General features: G+C 41.8%; 1 non-coding gene and 10 pseudogenes across 1 annotated transcript; all 11 read right to left on the reverse strand.

The window, feature by feature from the left end:
• Positions 1–15,611: 15,611 nt before the first annotated feature.
• LOC114830203 lies at positions 15,612–15,732 on the reverse strand (annotated as a pseudogene).
• A 105-nt stretch (positions 15,733–15,837) lies between these two features.
• Positions 15,838–15,958, reverse strand: LOC114830204 (annotated as a pseudogene).
• A 105-nt stretch (positions 15,959–16,063) lies between these two features.
• LOC114830198 lies at positions 16,064–16,184 on the reverse strand (annotated as a pseudogene).
• A 105-nt stretch (positions 16,185–16,289) lies between these two features.
• Positions 16,290–16,410, reverse strand: LOC114830199 (annotated as a pseudogene).
• Positions 16,411–17,183: 773 nt separating this feature from the next.
• Positions 17,184–17,304, reverse strand: LOC114830201 (annotated as a pseudogene).
• Positions 17,305–17,624: 320 nt separating this feature from the next.
• On the reverse strand, positions 17,625–17,743 carry LOC114830202 (annotated as a pseudogene).
• Positions 17,744–17,846: 103 nt separating this feature from the next.
• Positions 17,847–17,965, reverse strand: LOC114830194. The gene has a single exon (XR_003777919.1). It is a non-coding gene; the product is annotated as a 5S ribosomal RNA (ribosomal RNA).
• Positions 17,966–18,069: 104 nt separating this feature from the next.
• LOC114830206 lies at positions 18,070–18,188 on the reverse strand (annotated as a pseudogene).
• A 325-nt stretch (positions 18,189–18,513) lies between these two features.
• Positions 18,514–18,632, reverse strand: LOC114830195 (annotated as a pseudogene).
• Positions 18,633–18,735: 103 nt separating this feature from the next.
• LOC114830200 lies at positions 18,736–18,854 on the reverse strand (annotated as a pseudogene).
• A 315-nt stretch (positions 18,855–19,169) lies between these two features.
• Positions 19,170–19,288, reverse strand: LOC114830197 (annotated as a pseudogene).
• Between the last annotated feature and the right edge of the window lie 912 nt (positions 19,289–20,200).

Raw genomic sequence — 20,200 nt, forward strand, 5'->3', positions numbered from 1 at the left:
ACCAAATTTGCTGTTTCCTTCTTGTCTCTAACTCTCTCGATTTTTGGAACACTCCTCCTTATTCCACAAAATAACATGTAATGGTCTCCTTTCCTCCATCCTTAATTCTGCCTCACTCACCACTTGTCGCAATTTCTCTTCTATCCCTTCTTTTTCTTTCTGAATTGGGTCCATCCTGCCTACAACAGTCATTACATTTGCCACCTGTATCCCCAATTGTTTCCACTTTCCCGTGCCTGGACCCCACCCATCGTCATCAACTTCTCTCTCAAACTCCCCGTCCATTTCAACCTGACTTACGTTACTGTGAGTCCCAGACTCAGAATAATTAACAAATGATTAACGGGTCCCTGACCCAACACTTTTTGGGACTTAAACCCAGTTCTCTTATAAATTCGGGGAGTTCCGAACTCCCTGGGCCTCTAACCCAGCTGAACCTTTACACACAATAAGTATTTCGAGGTGCCCCTAAGTCCTCGGGCCTCTAACCCGACTGGTTGCCAAGACTCTAACTTGCAACTCTCCACCATCCCCGTCGGGAAGTGGCGTAGAGTGGTCAACCCTAGAACGATTAACGGGCCTCTAACCCGACTTACAGTGAGACTCTAACTCACACACCGGTAACGGGCCTCTAACCCGACTTACAGTGAGACTCTAACTCACACACCATTAACGGGCCTCTAACCCGACTTACAGTGAGACTCTAACTCACACACCGGTAACGGGCCTCTAACCCGACTTATAGTGAGACTCTAACTCACAGACCGTTCCTCTGACCCCCTGAATTTAAACCAGTCCCACTACGTTTTTCACAGGTCCACAATTTAGTTCACAGCCAATATGCAGATTTAGATATAACAGGCTGTGCTTACCTTTATCATGAGCCGGCTCGGAACCTGCGTAGGTTGTCTGGACCAGATCGAATTCCTTCTCCTCTTTCCAATCCCGGACGAGCCCCCAAAATTGTTGAAGTCTAACACTTCCCCGAGTTGGTTTGTTGGAAAGGAGAATAAAACACCAGGAGTCAGGTCAATTACCGTATCATATGTCCATTTATTACAGAAGCTTCTGGAGACACGTGTCACAATGTCTAAGGATCAACATTCAACAGATCACTTTATACTTCTACTACGCCCAAAAGATAGAGTCGTTAAATTCACAAAACAAGTGTGCTATTGGTCCAGTTCCAGTTCTATTCCTTATAAGGACAAACGCAAACATCTTCTTGTCCCCTCCTGGTTTCTGTCTGGCCTGTCAGACTATGTCTGTGTGTCTCTAACCTGTGTCCTGTTTCTCAAAAGAAAGACATACTAAATCTTTCTCTCCCCGGCAACTGCTTAAACAGGGTTTCCTATTCTCCTACTTGCTCCTTCAGTTTCAGCTCATATTACAAACATTTAATATTTTGTTTCATTGGTTACAACAGCTTATAACAGTTCACTAACTCATACAATCACTACATCTACAGCAGGCAGGCTGGCAGGCAGGTAGGCAGCCCTGTGTAGGCCATACTCTGCTCACTGGGAATCAAGTCTAGGCCTGTTCACCTCCATGCACACTGTGGCAGACAGCACTTAGAGTATGTTCCAAATAGAGCCAGGAGAGGGAGACACAGACCACGACATCCACTTCAAAGAGGCTACACTGAGCATATGAAATACATATTGGCCTATGAAAAAAAAAGAATGTTCTATACGACGGTGAATGTATTGTAGGAAATGTCAAGGAAGGTGGATAGAGTAATTATATGCAAAGAAATCAAGGGGCACTCTGTATTTGCAATTGTTGCTGGTGTTTTACTCCACCCACCCAATTGGCCATAATGTAACTCAATGCATATGAAATATATATTGGCCTATAAAAAAAAACTGTTCTATACGCCGTCGTGAATCTATTGTAGGAAATGTTCAGGAGAGTGGATAGAGTAATTATATGCAAAGAAATCAAGGGGCACTGTGTATTTGCAATTGTTGCTGGTGTTTTACTCCGCCCACCCCATTGGCCATAATGTAACTCAATGCATATGAAATACATATTGGCCTATAAAAAAAAAAAAACTATTCTATACGCCATAATGTAACTCAATGCATATGAAATACATATTGGCCTATGAAAAAAAAGAATGTTCTATACGACACGGTGAATGTATTGTAGGAAATGTCAAGGAAGTTGGATAGAGTAATTACATGCAAAGAAATCAAGGGGCACTGTGTATTTGCAATTGTTGCTGGTGTTTTACTCCGCCCACCCCACTGGCCAGACTCTATAGAATGATTATATGCAAAGAAATCAAGGGGCACTGTGTATTTGCAATTGCTGCTGGCATTTTACTGCGGTCATCCCATTGGCCACAATGCAACTCAATGGATATGAAATAAAAATTGGCCAATAAAAAAAAACTATTCTATACGCCGCTGTGAATGTATTGTAGGAAATGTTCAGGAGACTCTATAGATTGATTATATGCAAAGAAATCAAGGGGCACTGTGTATTTGCAATTGTTGCTGGCATTTTACTGTGCTCATCCCATTGGCCACAATGCAACTCAATGGATATGAAATACATATTTGCCTATAAAAAAAAACTATTCTATACGCCATAATGTAACTCAATGCATATGAAATACATATTGGCCTATGAAAAAAAAGAATGTTCTATACGACACGGTGAATGTATTGTAGGAAATGTCAAGGAAGTTGGATAGAGTAATTACATGCAAAGAAATCAAGGGGCACTGTGTATTTGCAATTGTTGCTGGTGTTTTACTCCGCCCACCCCACTGGCCAGACTCTATAGAATGATTATATGCAAAGAAATCAAGGGGCACTGTGTATTTGCAATTGTTGCTGGCATTTTACTGTGCTCATCCCATTGGCCACAATGCAACTCAATGGATATGAAATACATATTTGCCTATAAAAAAAAACTATTCTATACGCCATAATGTAACTCAATGCATATGAAATACATATTGGCCTATAAAAAAAAAAAAAGAATCTATACGCCGCGGTAAATGTATTTTAGGAAATGTCAAGGAAGGTGGATAGAGTAATTATATGCAAAGAAATCAAGGGGCACTCTGTATTTGCAATTGTTGCTGGCATTTTACTGCGCTCATCCCATTGGCCACAATGCAACTCAGTGGATATGAAATACAAATTGGCCTATAAAAAAAACTATTCTATACGCCGCAGTGAATGTATTGTAGGAAATGTTCAGGAGACTCTATAGATTGATTATATGCAAAGAAATCAAGGGGCACTGTGTATTTGCAATTGTTGCTGGTGTTTTACTCCGCCCACCCCATTGGCCATAATGTAACTCAATGCATATGAAATACATATTGGCCTATAAAAGAAAAACTGTTCTATACGCCGCGGTGAATGTATTGTAGGAAATGTCAAGGAAGGTGGTTAGAGAAATTATATGCAAAGAAATCATGGAGCACTATGTAATTGCAATTGTTGCTGGTGTTTTACTCCGCCCACCCCACTGGCCATAATGTAACTCAATGCATATGAAATATATATTGGCCTATAAAAAAAAACTGTTCTATACGCCGCAGTGAATGTATTGTAGGAAATGTTCAGGATACTCTATAGATTGATTATCTGCAAAGAAATCAAAGGGCACTGTGTATTTGCAATTGTTGCTGGCATTTTACTGTGCTCATCCCATTGGCCACAATGCAACTCAATGGATATGAAATACATATTTGCCTATAAAAAAAAAACTATTCTATACGCCATAATGTAACTCAATGCATATGAAATACATATTGGCCTATAAAAAAAAAAAAAGAATCTATACGCCGCGGTAAATGTATTGTAGGAAATGTCAAGGAAGGTGGATAGAGTAATTATATGCAAAGAAATCAAGGGGCACTCTGTATTTGCAATTGTTGCTGGCATTTTACTGCGCTCATCCCATTGGCCACAATGCAACTCAGTGGATATGAAATACAAATTGGCCTATAAAAAAAACTATTCTATACGCCGCAGTGAATGTATTGTAGGAAATGTTCAGGAGACTCTATAGATTGATTATATGCAAAGAAATCAAGGGGCACTGTGTATTTGCAATTGTTGCTGGTGTTTTACTCCGCCCACCCCATTGGCCATAATGTAACTCAATGCATATGAAATACATATTGGCCTATAAAAGAAAAACTGTTCTATACGCCGCGGTGAATGTATTGTAGGAAATGTCAAGGAAGGTGGTTAGAGAAATTATATGCAAAGAAATCATGGAGCACTATGTAATTGCAATTGTTGCTGGTGTTTTACTCCGCCCACCCCACTGGCCATAATGTAACTCAATGCATATGAAATATATATTGGCCTATAAAAAAAACTGTTCTATACGCCGCAGTGAATGTATTGTAGGAAATGTTCAGGATACTCTATAGATTGATTATCTGCAAAGAAATCAAAGGGCACTGTGTATTTGCAATTGTTGCTGGTGTTTTACTCCGCCCACCCCATTGGCCATAATGTAACTCAATGCATATGAAATACATATTGGCCTATAAAAGAAAAACTGTTCTATACGCCGCGGTGAATGTATTGTAGGAAATGTCAAGGAAGGTGGTTAGAGAAATTATATGCAAAGAAATCATGGAGCACTATGTAATTGCAATTGTTGCTGGTGTTTTACTCCGCCCACCCCACTGGCCATAATGTAACTCAATGCATATGAAATATATATTGGCCTATAAAAAAAACTGTTCTATACGCCGCAGTGAATGTATTGTAGGAAATGTTCAGGATACTCTATAGATTGATTATCTGCAAAGAAATCAAAGGGCACTGTGTATTTGCAATTGTTGCTGGCATTTTACTGTGCTCATCCCATTGGCCACAATGCAACTCAATGGATATGAAATACATATTTGCCTATAAAAAAAAAACTATTCTATACGCCATAATGTAACTCAATGCATATGAAATACATATTGGCCTATAAAAAAAAAAAAAGAATCTATACGCCGCGGTAAATGTATTGTAGGAAATGTCAAGGAAGGTGGATAGAGTAATTATATGCAAAGAAATCAAGGGGCACTCTGTATTTGCAATTGTTGCTGGCATTTTACTGCGCTCATCCCATTGGCCACAATGCAACTCAGTGGATATGAAATACAAATTGGCCTATAAAAAAAACTATTCTATACGCCGCAGTGAATGTATTGTAGGAAATGTTCAGGAGACTCTATAGATTGATTATATGCAAAGAAATCAAGGGGCACTGTGTATTTGCAATTGTTGCTGGTGTTTTACTGCGCCCACCCCATTGGCCATAATGTAACTCAATGCATATGAAATACATATTGGCCTATAAAAAAAAAAAAAGAATCTATACGCCGCGGTAAATGTATTGTAGGAAATGTCAAGGAAGGTGGATAGAGTAATTATATGCAAAGAAATCAAGGGGCACTCTGTATTTGCAATTGTTGCTGGCATTTTACTGCGCTCATCCCATTGGCCACAATGCAACTCAGTGGATATGAAATACAAATTGGCCTATAAAAAAAACTATTCTATACGCCGCAGTGAATGTATTGTAGGAAATGTTCAGGAGACTCTATAGATTGATTATATGCAAAGAAATCAAGGGGCACTGTGTATTTGCAATTGTTGCTGGTGTTTTACTGCGCCCACCCCATTGGCCATAATGTAACTCAATGCATATGAAATACATATTGGCCTATAAAAGAAAAACTGTTCTATACGCCGCGGTGAATGTATTGTAGGAAATGTCAAGGAAGGTGGTTAGAGAAATTATATGCAAAGAAATCAAGGAGCACTATGTAATTGCAATTGTAACTCAATGGATATGAAATACATATTGGCCTATAAAAAAATATATATATTCTATACGCCGCAGTGAATGTATTGTAGGAAATGCTCAGGAGACTCCATAGAATGATCAAGGGGCACTCTGTATTTGCAATTGTTAATGGTGTTTTACTCCACCCATTCCAGTGGCCACATTCCAAATTGCTGAATAGCCTTTAGATCCATTATTCCTTTTGTTAATGGAGGTGATTATCACCACTTGGTGATTACCTAACAATTCAGCCAATGATCAAATGTTGTTGTCAACGACATATATTAGCTGGTCATTAGCCTGTTGTACCACCTTTAGAGATGTAGGTGAGTCCAAAAGACCATTTACAGTTTTATACCTTTATAGATTAGCAAAATAATTTTTACAACAGAGTCAAATCATAACCAATATCCAACTATTACATACTAGAATAAGTTCAACTTCATCAACTCTATTAGAAGGATATATTTTATTGCAACTACATTCCAGCCTTAGCTTAATTTGTGAAAAGAATATGTATTTGTCCTTATATTGAAAGATACATGTTTTAATTGAGACGTATGAAGGCTTGTATTGTACAGTGAGGAAAACAAATATTTGATCCCCTGCTGATTTTGTACAAAAGACACCTGTCCACAGAAGCAATCAATCAATCAGATTCCATACTCTCCACCATGGCCAAGACCAAAGAGCTGTCCAAGGATGTCAGGGACATGTCAAGTCCCTGACATCCAGCCTTGTGTAGACCTACACAAGGCTGGAATGGTCTACAAGACCATCACCAAGCAGCTTGGTGGGGAAGGTGACAACAGTTGGTGCGATTATTCGCAAATGGAAGAAACACAAAGGAACTGTCAATCTCCCTCGGTCTAGGGCTCCATTCAAGATCTCACCTGGTGGAGTTGCAATGAGAACAGAATCAGGAGAACAGTGAGGAATCAGTGAGGAATCAGCACAGAACTACACGGGAGGATCTTGTCAATGATCTCAAGGCTGCTGGGACCATTGTCACCAAGAAAACAATTGGTAACACACTACGCCGTGTAGAACTGAAATCCTGCAGCGACCCCAAGGTCCCCCTGCTCAAGAAAGCATATGTACAGGCCTGTCTGAAGTTTGCCAATGAACATCTGAATGATTCAGAGGAGAACTGGGTGAAAGTGTTGTGGTCAGATGAGACCAAAATCGAGCTCTTTGGCATCAACTCAACTTGCCGTGTTTGGAGGAGGAGGAATGTTGCCTATGACCCCAAAACACCATCCACATCGTCAAACATGGAGGTGGAAACCTTATGTTTTGGGGGTGTTTTTCTGCTAAGCGGACAGGACAACTTCACCGCATCAAAGGGACGATGGATTGGGCCATGTACTGTCAAATCATGGGTGAGAACCTCCTTCTCTCAGCCAGGGCATTGAAAATGGGTCTTGGCTGGGTATTCCAGCATGACAATTACCCAAAACACATGGCCAAGGCAACAAAGAAGTGGCTCAAGAAGAAGCACATTAAGCGACCTAGCCAGTCTCCAGACCTTAATCCCATAGAAAATCTGTGAAAGGAGCTGAAGGTTTGAGTTGCCAAATGTCAGCCTCGAAACCTTAATGACTTGGAGAAGATCTGCAAAGAGGAGTTTGAACCCCAGCACAACGAGGTCTAGTTGTATCGATTACCTGTATGTCCTTAAACAAAGTGTCCTTGATCAGGGTAGCCATAATTGGCGTCTCAAAATCATTGCTCAAATGAATCTTTTTAGCCACTGCTCATAGGGCCTGGAAGGCCCTGGACGTCTCCAATCCGTAAGTCACATCCAGATCCCATGCTTGGGTTTCATACTCCAGGGTCAGCAATTCTTGGTAATTGCCTGGAAGATGGATGGGCTGGCTTCAAGGTTGTTACCAGGAATGATCAGACATACTATGACTGGGACGAGGCCTCTGGGTAACACCTCCCCACGAACATCTGCCATCAGATGTGAAACTCTTGCTCCAGGAGTGGACATGAAGCCAAAAGCCATGGTAGATCGACCAGTGGAATCAATCTGATTTGGCATGGGGACAATGTTATCCACTAAGGCACGGAGATGAGAATTACCAATGACGAGGACAAATTATAAGGAAAGAAAGTTAGAGATTTATCCCAATAATTACGTTTTCTTTAAATATATATATATATTTTTTTTAATATGTGCACATCCTAAAACCTTCATAGTAAATTCTGAATGTGGGCTGTTAGGTTTTATCTAAATACAACTAATTTGGGGCATTACAACTCCAAACTTACATCACACAACATGCAATATAAAAGATGATGTACTAAATGATAACAGGATAGGGTACACAGTACATACAGTCAATCAAACCAGTTACTCAACTTTCTACCCAAGTTGATCTCCTTCCGTCTTGGCTGTCTTAGAGTTTATGATGCTTAGGATGGGCATTGTATTACGAATGTGGCCAATTCTTTGCAGTCATGACATTCCTGTCATGACTGAAAAGTCAATATTATTTCTGGCTGTCTAGAACGAGAACATTTGCTTGGAGACAAATATATTACAGGATTGCAAAATGTTGGTTCTGGAAGGGAAAAAAACTTTTCTGTTTTGTTTCTTAGAGGAAGTTAGCACTCGGACCAACTCAACTGTACTCAGATGGTATCCCCGGTCAAAATAAGTCAGTAATGTGAGAATGAAGACCTAGGTTTTGGCCCTACGTGACCAACATTCAGGGCAGACATATGCTATAAAATTTGTTAACATAGAGATGTCCATGGTGCTTTAAAGACCTCTCTGGGAATATTGCTATGAATACTTTAAGAGTTTTATTGCAAACAATCTAAATAAGCCAATAAGAAGAAGCTGTGTGTATTGATTTTCTGTCTCTACATTTGCCTATAAAAATCATTCAATCAATCAGAATTTTGCTCAGGCAAATGAAATTAACAACATATGCATACCAACATGAATCAAACAGCAAAACCAACAAATTGAGAAGAAATTGCCAACCTGATGAAGAAATGAAGCCTCTTAAAAAAATGTAACAGTGATTCAGCTGATCCAAGCAGAGTCCAAACAAGGACTGTCTGCAAATGGGGTTGGTCCTACTAACCTGGTTATATATTACAGGCCTATCAAATGAGAGATTTGTGAATGAGATGCTACCTGGCAACTAAAAGGGCGATTGGGATAACTATAGCACAAGTTCATTTTATAGTCGCTGGACAACACATACTTTCAACTCCCTCCAAAGATTTTCTATGGGGTTGAGATCTGGTGACTGGCTAGGCCACTCCAGGACCTTGAAATGCTTTTTACGAAACCACTCCTTCATAGCCCAGGCGGTGTGTTTGGGATCATTGTCATGCTGAAAGACCCAGCCATGTTTCATCTTCAATGCCCTTGCTGATGGAAGGAGGTTTTCACTCAAAATCACACGATACATGGCCCCATTCATTCTTTCCTTTACACGGATCAGTCTTCCTGGTCCCTTTGCAGAAAAACAGCCCCAAAGCATGATGTTTCCACCCCCATGCTTCACAGTAGGTATGGTGTTCTTTGGATGCAACTCAGTATTCTTTCTCCTCCAAACACGAGTTGAGTTTTACCAAAAAGCTATATTTTGGTTTCATCTGACCACATGACATTCTCCCAATCCTCTTCTGGATCATCCACATGCACCCTAGCAAACCTCAGGCCTGGACATGTACTGGCTTAAGCAGGGGGACACATCTGGCATTGCAGGATTTGAGTCCCTGGCGGCGTAGTGTGTTACTGATGGTAGCCTTTGTTACTTTGGTCCCAGCTCTCTGCAGGTCATTCACTAGGTCACCCTGTGTGGTTCTGGGATTTTTGCTCACCGTTCTTGTGATCATTTTGACCCCACGGGGTGAGATCTTGCGTGGAGCCCCGGATCAAGGGAGATTATCAGTGGTCTTGTATGTCTTCCATTTTCTTATAATTGCTCCCACAGTTGATTTCCTCACACCAAGCTGCTTACCTATTGCAGATGCAGTCTTCCCAGCCTGGTGCAGGTCTACAATTTTGTTTCTGGTGTCCTTTGAACGCTCTTTGGTCTTGGCCATAGTGGAGTTTGGAGTGTGACTGTTTGAGGTTGTGGACAGGTGTCTTTTATACTGATAACAAGTTCAAACAGGTGCCATTAATAAAGGTAATGAGTGGAGGACAGAGAAGCCTCTTAAAGAAGAAGTTACAGGTCTGTGAGAGCCAGAAATCTTGCTTGTTTGTAGGAGACCAAAAACATATTTTACAGAGGAATTGACCAATAATTTCATAAAAAATCTGAAGAAAGCCAAGGACGGTAAGACTGATCCTCACCTCGCTTTACTAAGCTACAGAGCTGCACCTCTGGAGTGTGGAGCGTCCCCTGCTGAGCTACTGATGTGTCGTAAGCTCTGCACCACTCTACCGCAATTGCAACCAGGACGAGACAATGACAACTGGAGTAACAAAAAAAAAGACTCAAAATCAGACAAAAAATGGCCTATGACAGAGCTACAAAAAGTCTGGAACCTCTTTGCCAAAAGTACACTGTGAGTATCGAGGGACCTAATTGCTGGGACAGAAAAGCGACCATGCTCAGTGAAGTCAGACCGAGATCTTATGTAGTGGAAACAGAGGATGGACATAAAGTGAGGAGAAACAGGAGGAGTCTGTTAAAGACTCATGAGGACACTGACAAACACCGTGAAGCTGAACCTGAAAAACAAAGTGATGCACCAAATGCACACCAAGCTGAACCTCATACCACAACCTCTCAAATGACCGAAACAATCAGAAGGTCTACTAGACCTAGAAAACCACCTGAGAGACTTATTGAAAAAGTATGATGTTTTACATTGTTGTTTAAAGTAGAGTGCCATGTTAGTGTTATGGTTATTTTTTTATGAGGTACTTGTATTGGGCAACATATTAACCGTTTGCATTTTCATAAGGTGTTATTGCAAGAAAAAGTTAAAAGTAAAAAACCTGTTTAACTAACCTGTGTTTTATAACTTTGGAAAGGGGATGTAATGACAGGCATTCTATAGAGTAACCACAAGGTGGCAGTATAGCCTTTTCCTACTGTGTGATGCTAGATGTGAGATATAGAAGAACAAGCTGAGAACGGGGTGACATTATGTGGGGAGCTCTGTAAAATAAATATTGCTTGCTAGCTCACAGAAGCTAACAGCACAAAAGTTTATGCATGACTTCTTGAATAACAGAAGGCTAAACATTACAGGAGGTGTGGCCGTAAGCCTATTGGCCGGTTGAATTCGGGCCTTTTATAGAGTGTGTGGACATCTCCTGAATGAATGATTGACTCCTTTTTTTCTAAATTGATTCAAGTTCAAGTTCATTTATTTATATAGCACATTTAAACAGCCGCTAGACAGACCAAAGTGCTTTACAGAACAAGCATATAAAAAATAAAAGCAGCAAAACAACCCATAAACATAAAGAGAACATCTAAACTAAGATTAACTTTAAAACAAAAGACACAAATGTAAAATAGTAAAAACAGCCCAAGAAAAATCATCAATATGCTAAAGAGAACAGGTATGTTTTAACCAAAGACTTAAAAGCAGAGAGGTTTGGAGCCGTTCTGATCTCTAGAGGGAGGGTGTTCCCCAGACGAGGCCCGGCCACCGCAAAAGCACGCTCCCCTCTACGCTTTAGTCTGACACGAGGGACTACCAGCAGCGCCTAGTCGTGGGATCTGAGACTTCTGGACGGAATGTACGGATGAATAAGTTCAGAGAGATAAACCGGAGCTATGTTGGGTAAAGATTTGTAGACAAAGAGGAGAATTTTAAAATCTATTCTCTGCCGAACTGGTAGCCAATGTAAAGATCTGAGGATAGGAGAGATATGATCATATTTGCGATAATTAAGGATAAGTCTGGCCGCAGCATTTTGGACTAACTAAAGACGGGAAATTTGAGAATCTGATATACCGCAATATAGTGAGTTGCAATAGTCCAGACGACACGTGATGAAAGCATGAACCGCCATTTCTAGAGTTATTGGAGTGAGAAAGCCTTTGATTTTAGATAGTAAACGAAGTTGGTAGAAACTGGAACTGATTGCAGATGAGATGTGTTTATCAAACTTTAAGGACTGGTCCACAAGAACACCTAAGTTCCGCACTCCGATTTAAAGAGAGATAGACTCCCCAAGTCTGGGCTTGTACACTGGGACCTCTCACTTGGGCTGAAAACAATGACCTCGGTCTTATCATCATTTAGAGAGAGGAAATTTTGAGCCAGCCATGCCTTCACCTCCTCTAAGCATAGCAGAAGAGAATTTAATGCTGCAAGATTATTTCTCTTAATTGGAATGTAAATTTGAGTGTCGTCCGCATAAAAGTGAAATGATACACAGTGTTTCCTAAAAATTGCGCCCAGCGGTAGCATGTAGAGAGAAAATAGAGAGGGAGCCAAAATTGAGCCCTGTGGAAGACCACAGCTCTGTCAGAAAGGTAAGACTGTAACCATGACAAAATTCATTTTGAACTGAATCAAAAAGGCTTAAAGCACACCTGGTATTCCCAGGCAGTCTCCCATCCAATGTTTGTAATTGTATAACACAACAAGGAATTTTATTATATCTGATCGTCAAACCAACGTATACTCACCCTGTAATGATTACAGCATCGGTATCAATTACAAGCCTGAACTGACAACAAAGCGGCCAGTGATCTCTCACTTATATTCTTCTATAAACATATAGTGGCTTTGAGGTGTCTCAGGGTTTTGTGATATATGGCCAATATACCAGAGCTAAATGCTGTATCCAGACACTCCATGATGCATCATGCTAAGAATAGCTCTTAGCTATTCTTGGTTAATGTTATATTTGGCCATTTACTACAACTCCTTGTGCATTTTTGCTTAAGTATCTACAGTATACCATTTGTCACTCACCTCAGCGTCCACCCTACTCTCACTCACATCCGTCTGATTCTCTGCCTCTTGCTGAAACTCGCTCTGCTGGATGAGACAAATAATACAGTCAGACAAACATATTTTGGTAAGAGCCCACGGGGGTAACTGTCCCCCCCTCTTTATTTCACATTTATTTCCCACAACATGTCACCAATTTTATCCCACAACACTTTCCCTGGCTGGCACTGATCATGCACAATTAAAATTGTCCTTTGTCTAATGATGATTTATGTAGATATTCCCACCAAATTATTTTGTGATAAATGTATGTAATTGTTTCATATTTTTAAAAAATTTCTATAAGTAGAGCTATATCTTTGTTTTGAATGCACAATTATGACAGCCTTAAATAATCCACTGGTCTAGAGATTATCCCAATACTTAAAAACAAAATCACATTTTCTAAAAATCTAAACATCTTTTTCCCTTCATAATTCTCATAAGAATGGCCATGACCCACATGTTCTTTTTCCTCTAAACTTTGCTTTTTTGTTTCAGCAATTAAACATGGTTCTTAGGGGCGGCTTGTTACCACATCTTACCCTATAACGTTACATTCACTCACAATGAATGTCAGTTAAGAGCTATTAATGTCAGTCTGGTGTCCTGTACCTTAGAACATTAAATTAATTTACTTCTCTGTTAAAAATGCCTAAAATCTCCAGAAACTTACTTTCTTTTTCTTTCCAAAGAAATTACGGATGTCAGCTGCTGCAGTCTTTCTCTTGTTCATTTTTGGTCACTACGGTGAAATATAACAGCAATGCAATTCCAAAGGGATGAAAATGGTGAAGTAAGAAAGAACAAATGGCAGGACTCTAAAATAACTTGCTAGATAATAACCCAATTCGGAGAACAGGAACGTGGCCCAAAACGCTAATGTTAGCTGTCAAAACTGGGTTTGGTACAGACGTACGGTACATTTGACAACAAGCCTGTCACTGACCGCTATCCCAGTTTGCTTTAAAGCCAGGCTACATGCTAGCGTGTATATACAGTAACGTTAGCTAGCTGTCGGCTAGCTTGTCAATAGTCCCTCCCATTCATACAAGCTGTATAGTATTACAGTCGAAATTCACAAATTCTACAATTCGAAATTCTAGTGAAATTCACCTAGTCGTTATCTAAGGGATTATGTCAGCCAAATATAGGATATTTACCATTCATAGATATGTGCCAAATGTCGCGCTCCTAACTCTTCTTCTGTTTGGTTTTTCCTAACTCACTGACAGTGCACGAGCTACTAAAGGTATAGGGAAAACATGACATGGATTTCAGGAGAAATAGGTTTTGTTAATGTATACGTGAACGAGTTTGCTCAGGCTAAGCTAATGCTATATGCTACTGGCCTCGCATTGCACATCAAGTTCATAGAGAGCTTTATTCAGTCCATTTTAAAATTTTATTTTGGCTGCCTCTCAAATCGGTCAAACCACATTTATTACCTAAGAAGTTCAAGTAAATGCGCTAGAAATCCGTGCTTATTCAGGTGTGCATTAGTTCATTGCATGGACGGAAAGCACTGACACCTCCAAGAATTTGCATCTGACGGTACATAAGCATAACGTTAGTCTGTTCAGTGAGAGCAACGGTACTGCAGAACAAGTGTAGCCTCTATATCTATAGACGTTTTACACGTTTTTAAATCTGGAATCACCACAGGAAAGCAACAAAATTGTAAGACATCCATGAGTGCATGTTCACAGAGGAAAACAACAGAAAAACAGCTCTGGTTGTTCTCTTGATACTCGACAACGACGGAATACAAAGGCGTGAGCGAAGGTATAATGCGTGTATTAAATTGTATGAAATAATCCAGAAAAAAAAGCAAGAACACGGCCGATGTGTCCAGTTCAGCAGCTGGAATTAGCTGAGGAAGAAACGTGACGGCTGGCTATGCTAACAGCTGACAAACAGCAAGTGAGAGCGAGTGAGAGACCAACAGCAGCGGCAATCCACCTGTCAGTCAACGGAGTATTAATCAACTAAACAGATGAGTTATAAAAAAATTCACCTGTATAGACCAAAACAACATACTGACACCAGGTTGTAAACACGTTTGACTAATGAACATTTAGGCCAGTGTCTCCGTCTAGCAACCACACCTTTTGTGCCACGGGTTCGGCAGCTGATGGGAGACAGACAGTGCCATTTCTCACATTAGACTGCTCTGTATTTTGCACCATGCATGTTACTTTTGTGATGTTTTGTTAAGAAAAATCCAGAAACTTAAATGAAGTGTTTTGCCACTTTTGCACTTGTAATGTATTTTGAGTGCAAAAAGCACCTTCTTTTTTTATAAAATGATTGTTAATTTGTTATACATGTTTATTAAAAACAAATTTTGTTCAACCCTAACCTTTGTCATTGATGAAAATTCAGATTTGGACCTTTGAATGTAGAATTTGAGAACCCCTGATGTATACTGTAAGGCAAGTCGAATGGATTTGGGAAATGGACCGGCCGGGAATTTATATTTTCGGAGCTGGAAGGAAAGACGAATTTGCAATCACATTGATATTGCCCGCATAATCATACAGTATGATCAAATATTGGGGGAGACAAATTGTCCTTCTTTGAATATTGGGGGGGACATGTCCCACTGTACCCCCATAGAATTACGCCTATGGTGTGGACATCTCATAAATAAATGATTGACTCCATTTTTCTAAAATGATTAATTGAACTGGGATCCGAGATCAGACGAAATCGGGCGTGCTGAGGGAGGTGTGGCCGAAAGCCTATTGGGCGGTTGAATTCGGGCCTTTTATAGAGTGTGTGGACATCTCCTAAATGAATGATTGACACCTTTATTTCTAAATTGATTCATTGAACTGAATCAAAAAGGCTTACTGCACACCTGGTATTCCCAGGCAGTCTCCGATCCAAGTACTAACCGGGCCCGACCCTGCTTAGCTTCCCAGATCAGACGAGTTTGGGGGTGCTGAGGGAGGTGTGGCCGCAAGCCTATTGGCTGGTTCAATTTGGGCCTTTTATAGAGTGTGTGGACATCTCCTGAATGAACGATTGACTCCTTTATTTCTACATTGATTCTTTGAACTGAATCAAAAAGGCTTACAGCACACATGGTATTCCCTGGCAGTCTCCCATCCAAGTACAAACCAGGCCCGACCCTGCTTAGCTTCCGAGATGAGGCAAGATCGGGCGTGCTGAAGGAGGTGTGGCCGTAAGCCTATTGGCCGGTTGAATTCGGGCCTTTTATAGAGTGTGTGGACATCTCCTGAATGAATGATTGACTCCTTTTCATCTGAAGTGAATCATTGAACTGAATCAAAAAAGCTTACAGCACACATGAGATTCCCATGCGGTCTCCCTTCCAAGTACTAACCAGGCCCGACCCTGCTTAGCTTCCGAGATCAGACCAGATCGGGCGTGCTGAGGGAGGTGTGGCTGTAAGCCTATTGGCCGGTTGAATTCGGGCCTTTTATAGAGTGTATGGACATCTCCTGAATGAATGATTGACTCCTTTTTATCTGAAATGATTCATTGAACTGAATCAAAAAGGCTTACAGCACACCTGGTATTCCCAGGCGGTCTCCCATCTAAGTACAAACCAGACCCGACCCTGCTTAGCTTCCGAGATCAGACGAGATAGGGCGTGCTGAGTGAGGTGTGGCCGTAAGCCTATTGTCCAGTTGAATTTGGGCCTTTTATAGAGTGTGTGGACATCTCCTGAATGAATGAGTGACTCCTTTTTTTAAAAATGTATTCAATGAACTGAATCATAATGGCTAACAGCACACCTGGTATTCCCAGGCAGTCTCATATCCAAGTACTTACCAGGCCCGACCCTGCGTAGCTTCCGAGATCAGACGAGTTTGGGCGTGCTAAGGGAGTTGTTGCCGTAAGCCTATTGGCCGGTTGAATTCGGGCCTTTTATAGAGTGTGTGGACATCTCCTGAATGAATGATTGACTCCTTTTTATCTGAATTGAATCATTGAACTGAATCAAAAAGGCTTACAGCACACCTGAGATTCCCAGGCGGTCTCCAATCCAAGTACTAACCAGGAGAGAACCTGCTTAGCTTCCGAGATCAGACGAGATCGAGCGTGCTGAGGGAGTTGTAGCCGTAAGCCTATTGTCCGGTTGAATTCGGGCCTTGTATTGAGTGTGTGGACATCTCCTGAATGAATGATTGACTCCTTCTTTTCTGAATTGATTAATTGAACTGAATCAAAAAGGCTTTCAGCACACCTGAGATTCCCAGGCGGTCTCCCATCCAAGTACTAACCAGGCCAGACCCTGCTTAGCTTCAAAGATCAGGCGTGCTGAGGGAGGTGTGGCCAAAAGCCAATTGTCCAGTGTAATTCGGGCCTTTTATAGAGTGTGTGGACATCTCCTGAATGAATGATTGACTCCTTTTTTTCTAAATTGATTCAATGAACCTAATCATAATGGCTTACAGCACACCTGGTATTCCCGGGCGGTCTCCCATCCAATTACTAACCAGGCCCGACCCTGCTTAGTGTCCGAGATCAGACGAGATCGGGCGTGCTGAGGGAGTTGTGGCCGTAAGCCTATTGGCCGGTTAAATCCGGGCCAATTATAGAGTGTGTGGACATCTCCTGAATGAATGATTGACTTCTTTAATTTGAAATTGATTCATTGAACTGAATCAAAAAGGCTTACAGCAAACCTGGAATTCCCAGGCGGTCTCCCATCCAAGTACTAACCGGGCCCAACCCGGCTTAGCTCCCGAGATCAGGCGTGCTGAGGGAGTTGTGGCCGTAAGCCTATTGGCCGTTTGAATTAGGGCCTTTTATAGAGTGTGTGGACATCTCCTAAAAGAATGCTTGACAGGACTTTTTTTCAAAATTTTATTGACCTCAATCAAAAAGGCTTACAGCACCTGGTATTCCCAGGCAGTCTCCCATCCAAGTACTAACCGGGCCCGACCCTGCTTAGCTTACGAGATCAGACAACATCAGTCGTGCTGAGGGAGGTGTGGCCGTAAGCCCTTTGGCAGGTTGAATTCGGGCCTTTTATAGAGTGTGTGGACATCTCCTAAAAGAATTATTGACCAGATTTTTTTTTTAAATTAATCGACCTCAGTCAAAAAGGCTTACGGCACCTGGTATTCCCAGGCGGTCTCCCATCCAAGTACTAACCAGGCCCGAGCCTGCTTAGCTTCCGAGATCAGACGAGATCGGGCGTGCTCAGGGACGTGTGGCCGTAAGCCTATTGACAGTTTGAATTTGGGCCTTTTATAGAGTGTGTGGACATCTCCTAAAAGAATGATTGACAGGATTTTTTTTCAAAATTTTATTGACCTCAATCAAAAAGGCTTACATCACCTGGTATTCCCAGGCGGTCTCCCATCCAAGTACTAACCGGGCCCAACCCGGCTTAGCGTCAAAGTTGAGATGAGATTGGTCATGCTGAGGGAGGAGTGGCCGTAAGCCTATTGGCCGGTTGAATTCGGGCCTATTATAGAGTGTGTGGACATCTCCTAAAAGAATGATTGACCAGATATTTTTCAAAAATTAATCGATCTCAGTCAAAAAGGCTTACAGAGCCTGGTATTCCCAGGCGGTCTCCCATGCAAGTACTAACCGGGCCCGACCCTGCTTAGCTTCCGAGATCAGACAAGATCAGGCGTGCCGAGGGATGTGTGGTCTTAACCCTATTTTCTGGTTGAATTCAGGCCTTTTATAGAGTGTGTGGACAACTCCTAAAAGAATGATTGACCGGATTTTTTTCAAAAATGTATTGACCTCAATCAAAAAGGGTTACAGCACCTGGTATTCCCAGGCGGTCTCCCATCCAAGTACTAACCTGGCTCCACCCTGCATAGCTTCCGAGATCAGACGAGATCGGGCGTGCTCAGGGAGGTGTGGCCGTAAGCCTATTCACAGTTTGAATTTGGGCCTTTTATAGAGTGTGTGGACATCTCCTAAAAGAATGATTGACCAGATTTTTTTCAAAAATTAATTGACCACAATCAAAAAGGGTTACAGCACCTGGTATTCCCAGGCAGTCTCCCATCCAAGTACTAAACAGGCCCGACCCGGCTTAGCTTCCGAGATCAGATGTGATCAGGGGTGCTGAGAGAGGTGTGGCCGTAAGCCTATTGGCTGGTTGAATTCGAGCCTTTCATAGAGTGTGTGGACATCTCCAAAAAGAATGATTGACAGGATTGTTTTCAAAATTTTATTGACCTCAGTCAAAAAGGCTTGCAGCACCAGGCGGTCTCCCATCCAAGTACTAACCGAGCCCGACCCTACTTAACTTCCGAGATCAGACGAGATCAGGCATGCTGAGGGAGGTGTGGCCGTAAGCCGACTGGCTCGTTGAATTCGGGCCTTTTATAGATTGTGTGGACATCTCCTAAAAGAATGATTGACAGAATTTTTTTCAACATTTTATTGACCTCAATCAAAAAGGCTTACAGAACCTGGTATTCCCAGGCGGTCTCCCATGCAAGTACTAACCGGGCCCGACCCTGCTTAGCTTCCGAGATCAGACAAGATCAGGCGTGCTGAGGGAGGTGTGGCCGTAAGCCTATTGGCCGGTTGAATTTGGGCCTTTTATAGAGTGTGTGGACATCTCCTAAAAGAATGATTGACAGAATTTTTTTCAAAAATTAATTGACGTCAATCAAGAAGGTTTACAGCACCTGGTATTCCCAGGCGGTCTCCCATCCAAGTATTAACCTGGCCCGACCCTGCTTAGCGTCAATGTTGGGACGAGATTGGGCATGCTGAGGGAGGAGTGGTCGTAAGCCTATTGGCCGGTTGAATTCGGGCCTTTTATAGTGTGTGGACATGATGGACAGGAATCTTTTCAAAATGTAATTGACCTCAATCAAAAAGGCTTGCAGCACCTGGTAATCCCAGGCGGTCTCACATCCAAGTACTAACCAGGCCTGACCCTGCTTAGCTTCCCAGATCAGATGAGATTGGGCATGCTGAGGGAGGTGTGGCCATGCTTTCCTGATTTACAAGCAAACAAACCAAGATTCTGCGTGACATCGCCACCTAGTGCTAAGAAGTGTAATAGCTTTCTTCACAACTAGGCCGCAAAAGGCTGCACAACTATAAATGCTGAGCACGTCTGCGTACACACTGCGTACACACATGACATTAATAACACAGACCAGCAGAAGCATAAATCAGGCTTCAGGCTGGGGTCTGAGAACTATGCAAGCAACCTACATTGCTGTATCCCTGGTATCACCCCTTGTTCTTGAACAACAACCCACATGCTGTGCAAACTCTCTTGACTATGAACTGAGCTGCAGAAGTTACAGCTGCACGCTGGAACAAATGGTCCACAGTCTTAGAGCCGCCTAATATCAGTATACAACGTGGTACACTTTCTAATCCTGCCACCTTGATGCTTCCACCTGATTCCACATTGCTTTAACACAACTGTTGTGAGTTGGTTTTGGACCAGCTCTGTGATGAATTCACA

This window comes from Esox lucius, chromosome 23 (assembly GCF_011004845.1).
Source record: "Esox lucius isolate fEsoLuc1 chromosome 23, fEsoLuc1.pri, whole genome shotgun sequence".
NCBI lineage: Eukaryota > Metazoa > Chordata > Actinopteri > Esociformes > Esocidae > Esox > Esox lucius.